Consider the following 15730-nt stretch of genomic DNA (forward strand, 5'->3'; position numbering starts at 1 on the left):
GAGATGTATTTCTATTGTCACACACCGAAATAAAAGTTCGGTTTTATTATGATTAAAAAGCACTCAAACACTCCTCAGAGTCAGAAATTCGTTGTTTTTGTTAGATTATGAACTTGCGTGGCCCCCACTTTGTACAAAGCTTTCGCCTCTTTTCCAACTTAGCAAACCTCGTTTCAACGGTTGACCTCCCTGATGCAGAGCCCAAGTTCAACAGTATTTCCCCCCAAAAAGCAATGCTTTATTAACTTTTGCTTTTATGATCCATTTTAACAACACAAGTTGCTTCACAAAAATTATATATCCCATTAACTAATGGTTATAATCTAACTAATAGAAATCATATGGAAGGCAGTAGTAGTACTATCTAAAGAAAGTTCACATATGAGACAGACTAGTTTTGTGCTCACATATATTAAACAAAGACATTTTATTTCAGGACAAGACATTTAAGTCTCCTCTATTGCGCGGACTGACGGATGCCTAGTCTGCCTATGGATCAGGTGCCTTTTGGATGAGGATTTCCACCTCTGTTGTCACATTTAGGTGTTTTTGTTCCTCTCCGCCGTCTTTGATGATATGTTTTAGGCACTGGGAGCTGATATATGATATGTTGTCAAATTTAAGTGTTTTTGTTCCTCTAAGCCGTCTTTGATGATACTGTTTTAGGCACTGGGAGCTGATATAATCGCTCGAATTAATCTCCTTGGATATCAATGGGGGTAATACTTCATCGTCAGTTGATATAGTCCAGAAAGGACTTATTACTCGAATCGCAGAAAGCTTATGTACTGCAATTCTTTGTTTAGCTTACGGTTTTATATCCAGTGTCTGTATACATATTGGAGCTGCGTACGGTATTACGAAGCTCATTGCTCCTGCTTTTAAGAATTGCCGGCTGGAACGTACCTACGCAGCCTTTATTGGTATTCTAGATAGAGCATTATACATTTTGTTTGCTTTATGAGGTTTAATTTGGAGTACAATATTACTCCAAAATACTTCGGCTCCGGCTGTGAAGTAATCTCGCACTCCCCTATGGTGAGCTTTATTCATTCTTCCATCTTCCTGGTGCTTATAAGCAAAACTTTTGTTCTGTGCTTTGCCAGTTCCAGAATCACAGAAAGGAATGACTTCTAGTAGTGCGTCAGTAGTGGTTTTCTTTTATATAAAGCCGTATTGTCTCTTATATATAACGTCGGTTCATGCAAGCTGTAACTTGAGGAAAAATTAAGATATATCATCAATGGCTGATAAAAGTTTACGCCTGAGGTGATATGAGAGGGCCTACTTCTCATAGACAATTTCAAATTCCATTTGATTCTTTAACCTTCCAGTCTATAAATCAAGGGGCAGTTCATATTTCATGAATAATGTCTTTAGAGTTATGAGTTTGTTATTTCTCTCTAGGTGACTTTCCTATAGTGGACTTTTTGAAAATATCAGTAAATGAGTAATACATCATTGAAAATTCGTGAGAATCCTTTTGTAGTAACTCTGTGTGTCAAAAATGGGTTCTTATTGAACCCCAAATCTAATATGATTTCGAACTTTCAATTATTATTTTACTCTGAAAATAAAAGAATGTAGTTTTTCAGTGCATTTTTAAATAATATTTTGATTATAAGTAATATCAAGATTTTTGAACAAAGTGATACACAATTCTTCGTGTGTCCACGTAGTTATTTCTCTCTGTGACTTTCCTTTTTTGCTTGAGTTTAGCGTAGCTTTTGTGTTGGTCATTCTTATTTCAGTGATTTCAATTTATTTTACGTTTCGTATTAAATAATATTTTTCAGTGGTGATAATACACAACAGATTTGCCGCGCTTGCTGTTAGCCCCCAACCAAAAAGGAAAAAACCAACTAAAAACCAATTAAACGTTTTTCCCGAGTTACCAAAAATACAAAAAGAAAACCCAAAATATTTGGTGATATCTTCACTTGAACCCAACAAACCCCTAACGAAATTCTCGTGTTTTGCAGTGCAAAAATCTCTACAAGTGATTTGCAATCACATCGTGTCTATATCCGAATTACGTGACGGCAGCCTCCTGCTTCTAGAAAAAAACCCCACGATCGCAATAAAATTTCTTGATACCAAAAGATTAGCAGGCCTTTGTTATGTAGAAGTGAAATATCACACCAAACTAAACTCTACGAGAGGGACAATCTTTGCTCCTTGCCTCAATGACATAGCCGAAGAAGAAATTATTGATAACTTAAGTGATCAAGGTGTGATCGCAGTTTTCAAATTTACCAAATTAATAAATAATAAACCCCAACCAACTGGTGTATGCCTGTTAACATTTGACCGCTACCACCTACCTAGCTCTGTTCAAGTCTCGTGGCATTCAGCCCGTACATATATACCCAATCCAATGAGATGCAAAAAATGTCAAAAGCTTGGTCATACAACCAAACGCTGCAATAATGCCTTCATTTGCGACACGTGTGGCCTCCCCCCGCACGACCCCGAAGCTTGCACTCGTAAATATTCATGCCGTAAATACGCCCAATCAAAAGAAATATTACGCATCAAAACCGAAAGAAAATGCACTATGCGCGATGCAATAAAATTTTATAACGAAAGTAATATAACACCTTTACCGATCACCTCTTCTAATTAATTTTCTACCATCCTCAAAGAAACATATGTACAGGAAAAAAGTAAAGAAATAAATGTCAAGCAACCTGTCAAAACTCCAAAAATTACATATCCACAACAAAAAGCTGAATTACAATCATCAGTTCCTTCTACCTCCTCTTTCACTTCTAACTCAAACCCCACACAAACGACCATAGATATGACTCCACCAATAAATCACTCAAAAACCAGTTTTAATGAACACTCACCTACCAACAACAATTCAAGCCTAAGATCACAAACAAGCCTCTCTCCGCACTCAAACTTCACACAAACGATCTCAGATAATAATTCACTAAAAACTTACTCAGAAACCAACACGCACGAAAGCTCTTCTACTCAACCAAACACAACTTTAAATTCACCGACAGAAATTAATTTAACCCATTCTAACTTCTTTCCCTCCGAATTTCTCAATAACTCAATTCTACAATTAAACTCTTCATTAGCACCCAATACTGATATGACTAACACAATAGAAAAAAAAAAAAAATAAATAAATAAATAGCTTTAGCTCTTTCAGTTCTCACCAAAAATTTTCTCCATCTTACAGTGGAATATCAAAGGCTATTACAATAATTACGATCACCTTCAAATTCTAATTAAAGAATATAACCCATCTTTGATATCTCTTGCAGAAACTCATGTGGCATTCAATAAATCCGCCCAGGCCCCTAAACAATATCACAGCTACTTTCACAACCTGCCTTCCAACACTAATAAAAAGCAAGGTATAGGTGCACTTATTAAAAAGTCAATCCCTCATAAACTTATAGCTGTCAACTCAGATATTTCCTCTATAGTAATCGAAGTAAATTTAAGCTATAAATTCACCATTATCTCAATGTATATTCCACCTCAGCAGCATTTCGCTGCTAGTGATATTAATAACATTTTGAACAGTTACACTACGCCAATCATTCTGTTGGGAGATTTAAATGCTTGGAGCCCTATGTGGGGCTCACCCACCGTCAACAGAAGGGGCAAATCTGTTGAAGACGTAATTTTATACAACAATCTAGTCGTTTTGAATGACGGTCAACCAACTCATATCCACGCATCAAACTCTTACCCATATCGATGTCATTGCCAGCTCTGCCTCATTGGCACCCAAACTTTCCAGCAAAACTCTTCAAGATCTCTATTGTAGCGACCACTTCCCTATTCTGACAACTTTTCCTCCACAACAACCTAACATTAAAACCTCCCCAAAACCGAAGTTCATTTTGGAAAGAGCTGACTCAGCTAAAACAACATCCAACCAGCATTAACAAAAAATCTATCCAAAAATGTAACTCATGCCCAATGCCATAAACCACAGGCGCCCTAGGAAAGTTGTCCCGTGGTGGAACCCAGATCCAAAATTTTAGAAATATTAAACAAAATGCTTGGGAAATGTTCAAGAGAAATCGGTCTACAGCCAATCTCATCAGTTACAAAAAAGCCAATGCCACCTTTAGAAGAAAATTGAAAGAAGCTAAGCGCTCAAACTTTGAAAATTTAACTAATAATATAAACCCATCTAGTAACCCAAAACAAATTTGGTCCAACATCAAAATGCTTGTAGGACCCTATACTCCATCCCAAATTAAACTTTTGGTGGAAAATGGCAACTCTATTTCTCACCCACTCGAAATTGCAAATCGTTTTGCCTCAAATTGGTCCCAATACTCCAGCGACACAAACTTTCACCAACGTTTCGTATCCGAAAAACTGAGATATTTTAACTCAACATACCATTGTAATCCATCTCCCACAGCAAAAACACTTGAATTCCCAATAACATACGATGAACTTAATTCAACACTCACCTCAATGAAAGGTAAAACCCCTGGCTTTGACCGGATTTCTTACGACATGTTAAAAAATCTTCCAGTCGGACTTAAATCTAGGCTCTTGGACCTTTATAATAACATTTTCGATAAAGGTGTGTATCCACAAACTTGGAAAACGGTCACAGTCGTTCCTATTCTCAAGCCTAACAAGCCAAATACATCCATTTCAAGCTACAGACCCATATCCTTAATTCCCTGTATGGGAAAGGTGATCGAAAAAATTATTTCCAAACGCATTATGTGGCTCGCTCTAAAAAATAATCTAATCAGCCAACACCAAGTCGCCTTCAAAAATGGTCATAGTACCATGGATGCCCTTCTTTACTTCGATCATAATGCTTCGATTGCACTATCTACGAAAAACCATATCTCAGTCTTAAGCCTAGACTTCGAAAAAGCTTTTGATCGAGTAGGGGCGCACGTAGTATTAGAACAGCTAACAAAATGGAAGGTCGGGAAAAAAATTTTTAATTTCATTAAAGATTTTTTAACGAACCGAAGACTAAGAGCCAAAACTAACAACATATATTCTAAGATTTTTAATTTTACTAACGGCATCCCACAAGGATCGCCCCTTTCTGTAACGCTGTTTATTATAGCTTTCAATGCTATCAGTAACATTTTGAATAAGTATAATCATATTGATCATATTGTGTATGCTGATGATGTTCTTATATTTACTAAGATAAAAGATTTAAATATTGTAAAAAAAACCACTTTTCCGAGATCCTCTCCGATATCTCAGACTGGTCTGAACTATCAGGAGCCCAATTATCATTCAAAAAGTGTCAGATATTCCACATGTGTAAAAAACTCAGTTGTAACAGTATAAGTTTTAGTTTCAATAATACAATTATTGAAACTGTCGATAGACTTAAAATACTTGGTGTATTCTTTGATAGAAAACACACTTTTAAAGTGCACTGTAACTATATTAGAAACTGTTTAATTTCTCGTTTGAATATTGTAAAGTATCTTTCATCCAAACATAGTTTAATTCATAGTACCACCCTCGTAAACATCACTAAATCTATTATTTTATCAAAAATTGACTACGGTCTTCCAGTTTACGGTAATTGTGCCAAAAGTAACATCAAGCTTATATCCGGTCCCTATCATATGGCCATTCGCAGAAGTCTTCGTGCATTTCCGACGTCACCTACAAGTTCTTTGCTTACGGAAGCCGGTGTTCCTTCAATCGAGGAGAGAGTGTTACAAAACTACATCCGACTTTTTCCTAAACTGCTAAACTGTAAGAACAAAATTTTGTACGGAACTATAAAAAAGGCGGTCAACTACAAACGCAATTTCAGCATCGAATCGGGGATAATGAGATGTTTGAATCTAGCAAAAGAAATCGATCTCACTACTCGCCTTCAATTAGCTACAAACAGCGCATCGCCGCCATGGCTCCTGAGTAAATCTTCGTTTGTTACTAACCTCATGCAATACCCGAGGAGCTCAACTAACGCATCTACCTACCACCAACTTTTCTATGAAGCAATTCGTCCACTTGTATCAAGTTCGTGGACATGTTTATTTACAGATGGTTCAAAAACGGAACATGCAACAGCTTTTGCAGTGGTAAAAGAAGACGGTTCTACCATATATTCCGGTATACTTCACCCCTGCAGCTCAGTATTCTCTGCAGAAGCGTCAGCAATTCTTGAAGCAGTGTCATACGCAGTAAAACGCAACCACAAATACCTAATTTGTACAGATAGCAAGTCGGTAGTCTCAGCCATTCAAAATGTAAATAATCACAACATAATTATTTCAACTACAAGAGATCTGTTAATCAAAAAGGAGCACCAAATTAAAATAATGTGGGTACCAGGCCACGTCGGATTACCCGGCAACGAAGAAGCAGATGCCAGAGCCAGACTAGCCACAAAAGAACCTCTACACTTATACCCTTATTTAGATAAGTCGGATATACTCCGCTTAGGTCTAGATTTCGTCAAAGTAAAGAAAGGCACAATACAACCTCAGAATCACTATTACACGACCATCAATCCAGCAGGTGTTAAACCAACCTTTCCTATTACATGCTCATACCACGATGCCCAAACTTTCACCCGTCTTCGCATCGGACACACAGTTTTGACACACGAACACCTCCTCAAGGATACGAATCCACCACCATGCCTCCTATGCAATGAAAACGCTACATCAGTGGATCACATTTTGCTAAGCTGCCCTGCACTTGCTGCACACAGACTCACCACTTTTGGCACAATAGATCCAAAACAATTACTAAAAAATACCAATGCTGCTAACATAAGACTTATAAATCAATTTTTATTAAAATGTAAAATTAAACATCTTATATAATTTAAATAGCAACATGTACGAGTATACTTCACCCTAAGTCAATTATCACTATTAAGTATAAATAATTTTAAAAATAACTATATTGTAAAGAATTAGGTAAGCCGAAAGCCCCAGTAGCTAGTGCTTCTTTCCAATCAAAATGTAAAATAATAATTGTATTACTATTTTACATCTAATAATAAATAAATATTACTATTTTACTTTGATTCTAATAATCCAGAAGGAAGCGTCGGAGACCCTGTAAAGTATATACATATATATCAGTATGTTGAGCTGAGTCGATTTAGCAATGTCCGTCTGTCTGTCTGTCCGTCCGTCTGTCTGTATATATACGAACTAGTCCCTCAGTTTTTAAGATATCGTTTTGAAATTTTGCAACCGTCATTTTCTCTTCAAGAAGCTGCTTATTTGTCGGAACTGCCGATATCGGACCAATATAACATATAGCTGCCATACAAACTGAACGATCGGAATCAAGTTCTTGTATGGAAAGCTTTCACATTTGACAAATGTATCTTCACAAAAGTTGGCACAGGTTATTTTTTAGGCCAACAATGTAATCTCCGAAGAAATTGTTCAGATCAGCTTACTATAGCATATAGCTGTCATACAAACGGAACGATCGGAAACAGAGGCTTGGATGGAAAACTTTCACATTTGACGTGGTATCTTCACGAAATTTGACATGGATTACTGCTTAAGGTAATAATGTAATCTCCGAAAAAATTGTTCAGATCGGATTACTATAGCATATAGCTTCCATACTCGTATAAACTGAACACATAGTTACTAAAAGAAATGTACCTGTGAAGGGTATATCAGCTTCGAAGCAGCCGAAGTTAACGTTTGTACTTGTTTTTAAATATTTTTAAATTTATTGTGTTTATGGGATAGAAGTTGACTTTTTATACTCTCGCAACAAAGTTGCTAAGGAGAGTATTATAGTTTTGTTCACATAACGGTTGTTTGTAACGGATAATGAAATCTCGATTATCACTTTATCATGCGAGAGTATAAAATGTTCGATGACACCCGAACTTAGCCCTTCCTTACTTGTTGTACTTGTAAGCGGTAAGCTGCCGAGAAATCTCAGTTTTAAGTGTGAAAAATAAAAGGATTTATTGCGTTATTATACGTAAACGTAGTAAGAATACCACAACAACAAACGCATTGCTGCCACTTATTCATATAAATATTATTGTTGATATGGCATTTTTTGTAGTTGTTGTTCCTATATTTGCGTTTGTTTTTATTTTTACAACTTTTCTTGTTTTTCCGTCCGGCGCACACTCGATACCGACGCTCCTAAGCTACAAATTGCTGAGATTGCATTTGCTACTTGCCGCACACGTGGCATGCAACATGCGGCAGAATGTTGGAAGACGACTGTACATGGCAATTCACTTAAGCCGCTGGCAGTTGAAAATTGCAGTCTATACTTTCTGTTCTTGTCCTTCTCCTCCTCTAACGTTCCCTTTTTGTTCACGTTTGTTGTTGGTTCTGTTGCGATTCTACTCCGAACTCGAAAGAAATATTATTTTGTTGTTGTGATTGCATAAAAGGTATATAATTGTCGTGAATATCCATCTGACAGTGTTGCAATTTATTGGCCAGTTGCTGTTGCATTAGAACCCACGTACTCGTACACTACGGCAATGACGTTTCATCAATGGATTGCAAGCAAGAGCTGATTAGCTATTGCAGGGAGATTTGCACAAATCCAAGCACAGAGACACACATCCATGTACACGCGCATGCGCTCCGAGCTAAAAAAATATGCAAAATGTATGGCGCCTAAAAGTACGTTTCACCTATGTAATTTATGCACATAGGAATAATTCGGAATTGTTTTGTGTACAAATTTCTCATGTCTCATATTTCTTTTGTGGTTAAGAAATTGCATTTTCATAAATCTTTTGAAAATAGCAACAGCAAGGAATTATGAGTGAAAAACATTTTCTTTCCTGGCGTGTGTGTGTTGGCTGAGTGAGAATTTTTCATTCAGTTTTCCATTTTACTTTTGTATAATTTTTTAATATACATTTTAGTCCCTTTTTTGTACCCTCAACAATATATCAATCTTGTCATCAAGTTTGTAAAATCCAGAAGGCTTCAAAGGCTCTTTAAAATATGTATATGTGATCAGCGTGACGGGCTGAGTCGATTTAACTTTGTTCCTCTGTTTGCATATTATATTTATATATGGCAATTCTCTCGCCTTAGAATATTTCCTGCTGCTTTTAAACGTTTTTAAATGGCTACTTGTGTACTCTTAAATATTCTGCGGGGTCCGTTCCTCGAAAATCACTACTTTTAAGTCGGTTAAAGTACTTTGGCAGGTGCGCTCAGCTAGAGTGTTCAGCATACACTTCTACCAATAATGACCGAGGTTTTCTTTCATTTTTCTTCATATTAAAACAATGAAGAAGAACTATTTGCAAACATGAGGTTATATACATATACAAAAGTAGTCAGGATTACGAGACGAGTTGAAATTCGGCTAAGTGTCTGTACGTCCGTGCGTCATTCCGTGAAAGCTGTAACTAGAGCAAAAACTGGGATATTGTGTTTTATGGTAAAACTGTAAGGACGAGTTTCAAATCGGAGCATTGTCTAAGGCGAAGGGCGTGGCACCGCTAACATTTAGGTGAAAACCCAGATCAATTTTAACCAAATTCCCAAATAATGGGCGACATTAGACAAAAGCCTCGCCTACTTCCGATATAACACACTTCTAAATTCCATCTATTTTTTCACTTCCCAGTATACAAATCAAGAACCAAACAATGTGTCCGCATAAATCTTTGCACAAATAGTGTTCTCAAGTTATCTAGTCTTACGCCCAAAAAATACAGGGCTTGTTCGGAAAGTAATAGGACAGAGTCAATTTAAAAAAATGTATTGAACCAATCGTTACAACTCTTTAAAAAATTTTAAAATAAGCTCCTTCTGCGTTGTTGCAGCGCTGTTAGTGCGATTTCCAAGCATTGAAGCATTCTCCGGAATAGCCATGAGAGCCGAGGTGCATGCTGCGATGTCTTGCCGGACAGGATTGACTCTTAGTTTGTGTCTCTTGAGGACTTCCGCGTAAAACTTGGCGTTGACGGTTTGCCCAGTAAGAACAAATTCATGGTGGACGATGCCTTTGATGTCAAAAAAGACAATGAGCATAGTTTTCACCTTAGATTTGCTTATTCTTCCCTTTTTCATCAGTGACCTTTTCCCGCCCCTCCAAAAAGGCCTGGTGCCCCCGAAACACACCACTTCTTGCAAAAGCAACATTTTGGTAAGCCTGAGTTTCACACATTATCTAAGTGCGTACCACTGGCCTGACGCTGCATTTTAGGCTTACACCACTCACAGAAATACGTCGCTCGAAAATGTTTGTTCTGACTCTCCAGGCCTCGGAGACAACTGAGCGATCGTTGGTTAGCTAGGAACGCCCTCTTACGAATCGAGTCGGTGCGCGCCGAAGTACAGTCGCGGCGGAAGAAAATCAGCACTATTACTTTCTGGACAAACCCTTTATTGCAATTGCACTATAACTTTTCAAGAACGAAGGAGGCAAAACGTGGCTCCAGTGCATATCGGACTATCTGTAAGGAATATACGGTTACACATATGGACATGACCCTTCCTTACTTGTTGCAATTGTTATAGGGTGATCCATTTCTTGTTTCCCTACTTTTTCAAGAAAAAATACGGAAACTTTATATTCATTGGGAATGTTTTTTAACACTCGAAATAACAACTTTTAGCTTTTATTTTTTGAAGATTATCTCTTTTAAATAATGACCGCGGCTACGTCCCAGACGGTTAGTCCGTTCTGCGCAATTATCGATGTACGCATTTCGACTGGGAACTGGCGAAAGACATCTGAGATGTTTTGCTGGAAGGCCTGAATCGAAGCAGGATTGTCCGCATGGACTTTAGACTTTATATAACCACAGGAAAAAGTCTAAAGCTTTGATATCACACCGATGTGTTCTATCAACATATCCATTGATTGAAGCGACGCACAGTGGGTAAAAGGCGGAAAAAATATGTAATTTTTAACTATCTAATTTTAACAAAATTTCATTCCGGTAGTGTTTCTAGACAATGAATATAGTTTAATTTATCACGCATTTTCGAATTGACATTTTACTGACATTACAACGTATTAAAGTAAAATAAAAAAAGAACTCTTGAAAATTGTGAAAAATATTGAGAAAAATATGAGAACAGACGTATGGAGTTTCGACGTTTTATGCAAAAAGAAGTGACTTTAAAGTCTATCCTAATATTTGTATATTATAATATATTATAAAATAATTATTTTCATTTCATAGGCCTAATTCATGTCAATTTTGACAAAGTTTTAAAATAAAACCATTTTTTAAACACTTTTACATAAAAATTATAGTTTTGACTATTAGCTACATGTACCTACATTGTCTAGTTAGTCCTAATATTTTATGTACACTTTAAGGAATATGATAACGAAAAATGAACTGCGGATACGTGCGGATAAGGATCAAAGATAGCTATGAACGGTTGTTGTGACAACGGGCGCAATTGTTTAACTTATTGCGCGTCTTCACATATTGATAATTTAAAGTAGCGTTTGTACAATTTCGAAATTCGTTGTGTATTAAAAACCTAACAGTTCTAAACAAGTGTGATTTTTATAAATATATATTGCAAATAATATTTGCAAAATGTCATCCGTTTCCATAAGTAATCGACAGCTTACTGAAGAATTTATTCGGTGCGGCCGAAAAATTGATATGTTGACGCAGTTTTTGAGGGATATAATTCCCTTTGTTGCGCCAAGCGACATCTTCTGTAAATCTAAATCTAAATTAGAAAAAAGAAATATAAAATTATTATTAGAACTTATGAACTTATGAAATTGAACTTATAAATATTGAATTGTACAAAATATCATACTTACCTTAATAATACATTTATATTACCTTCATTTATTACTTACCTTAATTCTATTACTATATTTAACGAAAGATAATTACTTACCCCTTGTATTTACATTACCACTAGCTTAAGCCGTTAGTTTTAAGATTTAGGCTAAGCAATTCCAAGAACGGAATTATTGAAGCATTGTATTAAAGAACTTGAAAACGACCGGACGCGTCTTAATTTTTTATCGCAATTTTCGTGACAGGCAATTAGGCTTATTCATTTTATTCGCGCATTCCCAAGTTTTATTATCGCTTCTCAAAAACGCTTGAGAATTTTTCATGGCGCCCGAGCAAGGGCTAAGTGCGTGAACTTACATACATAGTTATATTTTTAATAAACTGCCAACTAATATTGTTAGTGCTAACTTTCGTTTTTAATTGCCTGTCAACTCGTTTTGTTTTCGGCCTTTCGACAAGTGAAGTGAAAACAAATTAAACCTGAAAAAAAAACAAAAAAAAAAAAAATTAACAAATTCAAATCAAACATATCGGTCTGTGTATGTACATATTTACATAGCCTAAATACATATATAGTGAAAGTGACTAAGTGGTGTAGTGCAGAAATGTACAAAAAAAAAAACAAAACAAGCGCTAAAGTTATCCCTAAATAAAACGTGAATTCTTGACCAAGTGGCAACAGTGGCCAAATATACATACATATACAAAAAAAAGGGAAAAATAATAATTCAAACATATATGCATATATATAGAAATACATAAAAAGTGGTACTTACATACTTACATATGTATATACAACGTTGAAGTGGAGTGAAGTGACATGTACAGCGGCAAATCTTCAAAAAAGGAACATAGGAAGTGATAAAATAGAATACCTACATACATATATATACATACATATATACGCGTATACGTGACGTGGAGAAGGTGCGGTACAGTGTGTTTCACGTTAATAACACCAAGCGGTTCGAAATAGTCTCGGCTAAAAACAAAAAAAAATAATTAAATTAATTATATACATTGTGTAAAAGTGCCGTCTGACAAAAAATTATGAGTTAACCGTGAAGTGCCGTTAAACACTACCGCAACAAAATACCGCTTTTTGAGCCGTAAGAGTGAAGTACCGCTATTAAATACTTCCAATGCCGCTACCAAACCCCGTAAGTATATAGTGTCGCGAAGTGTCCAATTTTGCTACGTCAACTCCATCACATCGCTGCCATCAATCGCTGCTGCCATCAGTCGCTGCTGCCATCACTCGCTGCTGCCATAAAACCGCCGCTGCCATCAATCCGCTGCCGTAGTGGGAATGAGCTGCCGCTGCATCCTTTGCCAAAGGGACGTAAGCGCCGGCAAACAGCCGACGCACCAGGTAACGAGTGCGAATTACTGAAAGCAGTGCAAAAAAAAAGCAAACTACAACAAAACAAGTGCCCTTTCAGTTTTTGGCTCTCCCTTTTCACTTTATATCATATTGACTATATTGTATTGGATTGTATTTATTGTACATACATACATATATATCTTAGTACATACTCATACGTATGTATGTACATATACGAATTCAAGGTGAATAAGGGATTTTGGGATTTTGCGGTAGCCCTTTATTTTGAAATAAAGGTGAAAATATTATTAATTGCAAAATTAAATTATCTCGTTTTTCGCAATTTTTTTCGATCCGCGTTTGCAATTATCGGTTGTTTTTTCGCAATTTTTGTCGATTTTCGTTCGGATATTTTCCGATTAAATTACTTTTTTGTGCTATTGCTAATTTTGCGCATCGTATACTTTGGTAACCGATATTATTTTTTCTCGTTTTCGTTACCGATTCCAAATATATTTGTTGCCAACTTTATTGCTATTGGTTTGGCTTTCGTATATTTGGGAATCGGCATTTATTTTTCGTTTTCGTTATCGATTCATAATATATCTGTTGCCAACCGTTATAGTATTTTTTCGGAAATTTAATTTAAACAAGCAAAAATGAGCAAGCCAAAGCCAACTCTCGCAAACTTGTCTCCAAGTAAGGAGTTGACGGACTTAAAATCGTTAAGACGTCAAAGAACGGTTGCGAAAAGTAGTATTTTGCAAATTAAAACGGGCCTTCTTGAAAAGACTATGTCTTTAGATCCAATAGAGTTGGAATCGTTTAGATATATTAAATTCACATAGTGAAAAATTGATGAAATGCCAATCAAAGATTGAAGAAATTGATGAAGACGACATGGCCCGAGGGGAGTTAGAGGACATAATCGTTGGAACAAAATCCATAATTAAGTCAATTTTAGCGAAAAATAAAACTTCACTTGCCGAAACATCTTTTGTAGCTTCTCACAGCTCAAGGCTCCCTAAAATGAATTTGCCGAAATTCAAGGGAGAATATTCAGAATTTAAAAATTTGATGAGTTTGTTCGAGAGCTTGGTTCATAACGATCCAAATATCCCAGATATTGAAAAATTTAACCATTTGGTTAATTGTACATCATTCGATCGCTCTTAACGCGCTTCTCTCTCGCACCTATACGATTGTATATTGCCTCGCGCTCGCACCTATACCCTTGGTATAGGGACCCAATATGTTTGTCTGGGCCAGGTAGGAACTGTCGAAACTGTCTGGCAACTGAGAAAACATCTTATAATAGTCACCCAAATAACATATATAAATTTTAACTTTTATACTATAATGAAAGTAGAATTAAAATTTATTAAAGTTTTAGGGTGTCTGGCAAGGGATTGCCACCATAAAAAGTGTCTGGCAATGAATAAGATGGTTTGTAATGTTATTCCGAATAACATATTAAAAAAATGGTCTTTATAAAATAACGAAAGTTGGCTGTTATTTTATGCACCTGTCCCACCCGCTACCTCCCAAAGCCACGATGACTCGAATTTCACATTTTGCCATCGTTCTTACCTATGTTCAAAGCATACTTCAACAAACTTTCAGCTTTTATAAAATGACGAAGGTCTGGATGTCACGGGCTCTTAGACTATATGAAATATGTTATATAACCGAAAAATGTCTGTAACAACAGTTGTACACCCGACGACCACTTTAAAATGAAAACTCTACAAACGTCGCACGGCAGTATATAGAACTGTACTAAAAACACACAAACCTATATGTATAAAGATAAATGTGTGTATGTACCACGGCTCCGCAGTATCACAGTCGCTACCTTCAACACATAATTAGATTAATCCGATAATTCGCCTGAATGCAGATAAGGCGAGTTCCACTATATTCGGAGCAACTATGCTACCCGCAAGCCGCTGGTGACTGACTGTTAAAAAACCCATAAAGGTACAAAAAACCGTGACGAAGGAAGGAGTTTATAATAACTTTGTCTGAGTGTCGCGCTGAACGGCTTAATTTTAATTAAAAATATGCAAAATGACGGCATTTAAACTAAATAACTTCTTTGCAAAAGTAGAGCGCACATAATATAGTGACTGTGAAATAAGTTGGCAGATAATCGGTGCCGAAGTACTGCTGCAAAAATAATTCCGAGATTAAAGCGCAGAAAGCGAGTGTGGAAGGGAAGTGGAAAGCAAATGACAGAGAAAATTGACTGTTAACTGAACTAAGAGCAGGTTAATTGAAATGAGCGGAATGTTTGGGAAAAGGAGCGAAATGGAACAGTGTGAAATTGAAAGACTTGCTTAAGTTTTAGAAATGTTGCAAACATGTATAAATATCACACCAACTATATCAGGCTGAAAAGCAAATTGTCTGTCACAAAAAAATTACTACGCTAAATAAAATAAAATTATAAGATTCTTCCCGAAGCCAAAAACGTCTTTTTGATCGATCAGTTTGTATGACAGGAATATGTTATGGTAGTCCGATCCCACAAGCTTGTTCGGGAACTACTACTGTTGGCTAAAAATAGTAAACGTTTTTAATATAAATTTCGCGTAAAAACACATTTGTTGGAATATTTTTTTCTACATTTCCATTAAATTTCGTGTGCGGAATCAAATTTTTGGTACTAAAAG

This window comes from Bactrocera neohumeralis, unplaced genomic scaffold (assembly GCF_024586455.1).
Source record: "Bactrocera neohumeralis isolate Rockhampton unplaced genomic scaffold, APGP_CSIRO_Bneo_wtdbg2-racon-allhic-juicebox.fasta_v2 ctg453, whole genome shotgun sequence".
Taxonomy (NCBI): domain Eukaryota; kingdom Metazoa; phylum Arthropoda; class Insecta; order Diptera; family Tephritidae; genus Bactrocera; species Bactrocera neohumeralis.